Here is a 6,000-nt window from a genome sequence, read left to right on the forward strand (position 1 = left end):
GGTTTTTATTAACCATGCATTATTGAAAATGCATTCATAAATAAAGTACAGAACTGGGAATAGTTATTATCGGTTTAGCCTAGAGACAATTAAATTTGGTCTAGCCTCGCCTAGAGACGAGTTCATTCGACTTAAGTCGTTTTACGACTGAAGACGTGTCTCCTGGAGCCAATTAACGACATAGGGTGAGGTATGCCTGTATTTACAATTTTTTTTTGTTTACCGAAAAGGCTCCTCCCATAGTTTTAAGTGCAAAAAATTGGCCAAAATTGATCCGGAGAGAGGATGGGGGTAGAGTAAAAAAATGAACTTATGTGATCTTCCTGATCAGAACCTCCGTTCTTTCGAAACTCTTTTCCCCACCCCTTCAGAAAAAAATGTCCTCACAAATTTTTTTTATAATCGTAATCTATGCCGTTTGAATGGCATTTGTATAAACTTTCACTAAGAGATACCCATTTTCCTGAAAGTTATGAGGGAAAAATCGGATCGTGTGAATTTTCCCAAAATCCTCTCCCTACCTATAATCGTAATCTATGCCGTTTGAAAGGTATTTATATCTAAAATTTCATTAAAATTTATCCATTTCCCCGAAAGTTATGAGGGGGAAAAATTGGACGGTGTGAATTTTCCAGGAGTCCTCTCCCCATCCCCGCTTCGTTTGCGCAAATTGTTTTTCAGATTCGTTTACTACATTCTTTTACACCTATTATATATATATATATTTTTTTTTTTTGTGGTCGGGTGTTAAACTAGATATTAACCCAGGGAATTGGAAACATTTTACCGAAATTTTCAACATATACTGCTTAGATGCTGTAAATTCAGAATATATAAGTATTTGTTGAAAAGAATTTTTCCGAGGGTGAGGGGAGAAGTTTTGGAAAATTCACACGACCCGACTTTTTTTCCTAATAACTGAAAAGCAAAGATGACTTCGGTAAGATTTGAACTTGGAAGTAAAGATTCCGAAGAAATATCGCATAGCATTTTCCCCTTCCCAGACACTCTGATGATGCGACAGCTCGCCGCTGACATTATTATACATGGATGGATATTTTGAAAACAATGATTTTTAAAGAAATGAAATACGTTTTCTTCTTTTACAAACTTTGAACCACCACCAGGATATCTTGAAATAAATAAAAAATGTCGTTCAGAAACAGAAATGAAAATACTTTCGAACACTCATACACTACCACAATGGAGAACATAAATGTCAAAATATTCAGAAAAAATGCATTTAAAAATAATGCTGGGGCTCGTCCGGGATTCGAACCCGGGACCTCTCGCACCCAAAGCGAGAATCATACCCCTAGACCAACGAGCCACAAGCGAAAGCGGTTGTTTAGAAATAATATTTAAAATAATATAAAAGCTAGTTTGATTGGTTGTATTGTGCTTGCTCATGACAAATAGATTTTCGACGTCTTATTTACGACTTGAATTGAATGGCTCATTTGTTGGCAGATAGTGACTTATGTAAAAAAGGTGGACAGTAGTAAACGATATTTTAACGTAATCTTTGAATATGAATGACTTTCGTCATCCACTCCTTAAATGAGGTCAATAAAACAAGTCTCAAATACAACTAGACCTATTCTTAAAGGCTGATTTTGTGACGAAGGGAAACTATTAAAATGAGGATTACCGTTTCTGTTTCTTTACCATGGTCGCATTGTTAATAGATGTACTTCGTGATTCATTGGTACATTCTTTAATGTTTGCTAATTCTATTAGATATGCTTTATTTTAAGTTAAAAAGAAAGAAAAAACGGTGATTTCGTTTGAAGGACATGGATCAGTGCCCTAAATTAATTTGTCTTACTTTTCCTTGAATATGAACAAGACGTTGCTAATGGATACAAACCACCTCCATCAATTATTATTTACTTCTTGATTAAGAAACTTTTTGTGTGATCATTTTATGTTCATACATTGAGAAACGGTCGACTTATTTCGTGTTTGTATATTGTTGATGTTGCTAGGAGAGTGTGGTTAAAAGATTTGGCTGCTATTTCTAGCAGGTCAAGGGATCTAAGCGCCCCCATGAAAGAAGTTATTCAATTGATATATTTAAGGAAGTAGAAATATATTTTAAAAAAAACGTTTAAATAGGTAGATTTCTTCCAACAACTTGAATTTTTTCAGATTTTCACCAGATTTTTAAGAAATGTAGTTTGTATGCTGATGACGAAAAGTAGTTACAAGCATTTAAAGTTATTTAATTTTAGCCAATCGGAAGCCTCTGAACTGGTGAAAATTTGGGATAATTCAAGTATTGGAAGAAATTTAACAAGACGGAGATATATATTTTTTTAATATATTAAATAAGAAAATGTGTTAATTTATTTTTCAGAGGTTATTGTGAATTACAACATTGATTTACTTGTTCGGCACCAGTCGGAATTGTTTGGAGAATATTTTAGTGTTAAAAAGAAATAGTATTCACCTCTATAATTATTTTTTCTTTTTTTGCGCCTTAACTGAACAATTGATATATTCCAATAAAACGTGATTAATAAATAAAAATTTCTTCAAAAATAAGTGATGAATTTTCCTCACGGACGTAGGGTAAATAGATATTTGATTTCGAGATAAACACGAGCCAATTAACGTGGTCACTCGATCAGCAAGAAGTAACAGCCAAATTCTCTCAATACATTTCACTTTCTTGGTAAGGGTTATATTAGATGTTGGGTTAGCATGCAATTTAACATCGTAAAGTGGTGAAAGTAAATTGTCCTTATAAATGAAAGTATATTGCGATAAAACCCGAAAGTGACGACAATGAAATCCTGTAATTACAAGTAAACACTATGTGACATACTTATATATTCAATACATAACGTACGTCGCAGAAAGTACATGACAATTGAAAGTATTTGTTTGGCAACTTTCGTAAAAAAAATTTAATTGTTTTTCAGCTGAATCGCTTGTTTGTGTATTTTTTTATGTATGTATGCGCTTATGTGTGCGTATGTATGCATATAAGTACATGTATGTTTATGTGCATGTATATATATTTGTGTATGTATGTGTATACTTGTGCATGCATATACATACACAAATGTACTTACATGCACATAAAACACATATACTTACACACACAAAAAATGCATAAACAAGCGATTCAGCTGAAAAAAAGAATTGAAATTAAAATTTTTACGGAAATTGTCGAATACTTTCAATTTTGATGTTTTCTTCGAAAACAATCACATTTATGGGAAATCGTTGATGCACGAAAGGATATTCGCGAATAATTTTTCACGATCTCTAAATTTGTTTCGCCTTACATATTTATGAAGATATGATGTGAATAAATGATCGTTAGTCCCACATTGTAACCTAAGTTTCTTCTTAGTGTACAGGTGTCTCTATGGTTACATAACATGTTTTATGAAATTTTGGTATATTACCGTCGTCATTGGTTTCTATCGCATCTACTTTCATTTTTCAAGGACGATTTACTTCCACTATATTATATCGGTAAACTGCATGCTAGCATTTTTGTACTTGAGGTACAAAAGACGGGATGATTACGGGTAGAACTAATTTGCTTATAGGTGCAGTCGATAAGGGACGATTTGGCGGTACTACTAAAGCAGAGCGGACCCGAACGCGCAGTCGCGCGTCCGCGCTAGCTAGTCTTGAGTGGTCGATCCTAACCCTAACCCTAACCCTAACCCTATCCCTAACCCTGTCCCTAACCTTATCCCTAACCCTAACCCGCGTGTGCAAATGAATACGTGTTTAGGGTTAGGGTTAGGGTTAGGATCGACCACTCACGACTAGCTAGCGCGGACGCGCGACTGCGCGTTCGGATCCGCGCTGCTTTAGTAGTACCCGATTTGGCGTTACACACTTACACTACTACCTAGTATTATTACAAACATGTACAAAAAAAATTTTAAACTGCAACTGAAATTTGGTTACACCTAAGAAAAGGCCACCAAGCTTTTTATAAGTAGAGATCGCAGGCACAGATCTTTCAGATTTGAATTACTTCTTCGCATACCTATGGCACCTTCTTCGTACGGCGTAAATACAAGGAAAATAACTATCCCCTTTTTAGCTTTTAGCTGGAAGGTCGAGTCTCTGGGCCTTTTGATACAAATTCTTGTTTCACATGAGTTGCATGTAAAATGATGAAAATAATACAAAAAAAAAACTTTCGATTGACAGCGACACTTTATTCTTCAGCTAAATAAAATTATGCAACGAACCAGATAAATACATCACGAAGAAATGTGGACTAGAAAATCATTCATAGATGGCTTTTCGAACTCAGTCGAACTTCGTTAAACATGCTTCGACAGGAACGAAAACAATGTGATGTGATTTCCTGACCCCCCCCCCCCCAGCTCTTATAAAATGAAAAATTTCCTGCTATTTATTAACAAAAAATAGCTCGAAACAGCTACAAACTTTTACTTATTTCAGTCATTAGACTGCAATTATGCAGGAGGGCCACTCTGAAGGGTTTCAGCTGATCGAATTGATCCCAGTATTATTTTTTAAACTGGTACTTATTCTATTGATCTCTTTTGGTGAACTGTTGTTAAACTGAGAGGATGTAAACAAACCAGCATCAGCAGTCAAGCGGGGAGGGGATGGACAAACACAAAATTACACACACACACACATCTGTATATAAACGATGGGCTTCCACACAATTTTCGTCTGTCAAATCCACTCACAAGGCTTTAGTCGACCCAGGGATATAGCAGAAAACACTTGTCTAATGTGTTATGCAGTGGAACTGAACCCAGAACTGTGTGCCGATTCTGAAAAATTTTCAAAAATCGCATTTTCAAAATTTCAACCTCCCCCTCTTCATTTTTCACTTATATATATATATATAACCAGCCGAAATGGCAAAGATAATCTGGATCTCGACTGAAGAGAGAAAACTCCGAATGACATGTCCGTGTTTTCTTTGTATCGTCTATCTGTATGTTTTGTCCCTTTCTGGATGTTTTGCGTTCTTGTCCCATTCTGTATTATATATATATATATATATATATATATATATATATATATATATATATATATATATATATATATATATATATATATATATATATATATGTATTTCTTCTATCTTAATGAATAAAAATTCTTCGGATAGAATAAATGGGTTAATAGAAACCAATGTAGCAAAGAACACAAAATAACAGTGGTGTAGTTCCTGTTTTTAAGGCAGGAACTCCTTGAAATTTTGGGTATTTGAGTATATTTAAAAATTTAAGGAATGGAGAAAACGCATGTTATAATTGCATACTTTATTCCTACATATGTTTCAAAGGATTACAACCTATGTGATCCATAGGGATCTGTGATGTTAAAGTTGTAACCTTCTCTTCAGGTTACGGTTAGGTTAGGGTTAGGGTTAGGGTTGTAATCCTTTGAAACATATGTCGGAATAAAGTATGCAATTATAACATGCGTTTTCTCCATTCCTTAAATTTTTAAATATATATATATATATATATATATATATATATATATATATATATATATACCCCAGGCCTTCAAGCAGGCTAGCCACATGCTAGAAATAACAGCCAAATGTCACAAAAATTCGATAACAAAATGTGATCAATCTACTCACCTTTCTGCAAAGATTTCTTTCAGAGTAATTTCCCGCAGTAATATGACAATGTAGTTCATGGGAAATAGACAAAATAACCGTTCACTTTCAGTTTTAGACAGCGGGGAAGGGGGGGGGGATTTTGGGTCGGAGTTTTTCAGAAAAAAATTGAAATTAAAATTTGAATTTGTGTTTAGTTTTTCCATATTCTTAATCTCCGTATTTTCTCACGTAGATTGATTGAAAAAAGAAGTTCGATAAAAAGTTTCAAAAAGTATTTAAAAAAAAAAACACTTTGATTTCACATGAATTACTTTGTCATATTACTGCGGGAAATTACTCTGAAAGAAATTTTTGCAGAAAGGTGAGTAGATTGATTATATTATGTTACCGCAGTTTTGTGAGAT

General features: G+C 34.1%; 1 protein-coding gene and 1 non-coding gene across 4 annotated transcripts in view; both read right to left on the bottom strand.

The window, feature by feature from the left end:
- Positions 1-5,715, bottom strand: part of LOC106872964 (death-associated inhibitor of apoptosis 2) — an 87,073-nt gene extending 81,358 nt beyond the window's left edge. Inside the window, exon 1 of one of the 3 annotated variants that reach the window (XM_089363690.1) lies at positions 5,615-5,715. The gene's annotated coding sequence lies outside the window, so the exon portion shown is untranslated. Of the gene's footprint in view, positions 1-2,452; positions 3,632-5,614 lie in introns of those variants that run through there. The other 2 variants (XM_089363693.1, XM_089363694.1) reach the window with 2 other exon arrangements.
- On the bottom strand, positions 1,259-1,330 carry Trnap-ugg (transfer RNA proline (anticodon UGG)). The gene has a single exon. It is a non-coding gene; the product is annotated as a tRNA-Pro (tRNA).
- Positions 5,716-6,000: the final 285 nt, after the last annotated feature.

The sequence above is a fragment of the Octopus bimaculoides genome, chromosome 15 (genome assembly GCF_046866305.1).
Source record: "Octopus bimaculoides isolate indiv1 chromosome 15, ASM4686630v1, whole genome shotgun sequence".
Lineage (NCBI taxonomy): Eukaryota > Metazoa > Mollusca > Cephalopoda > Octopoda > Octopodidae > Octopus > Octopus bimaculoides.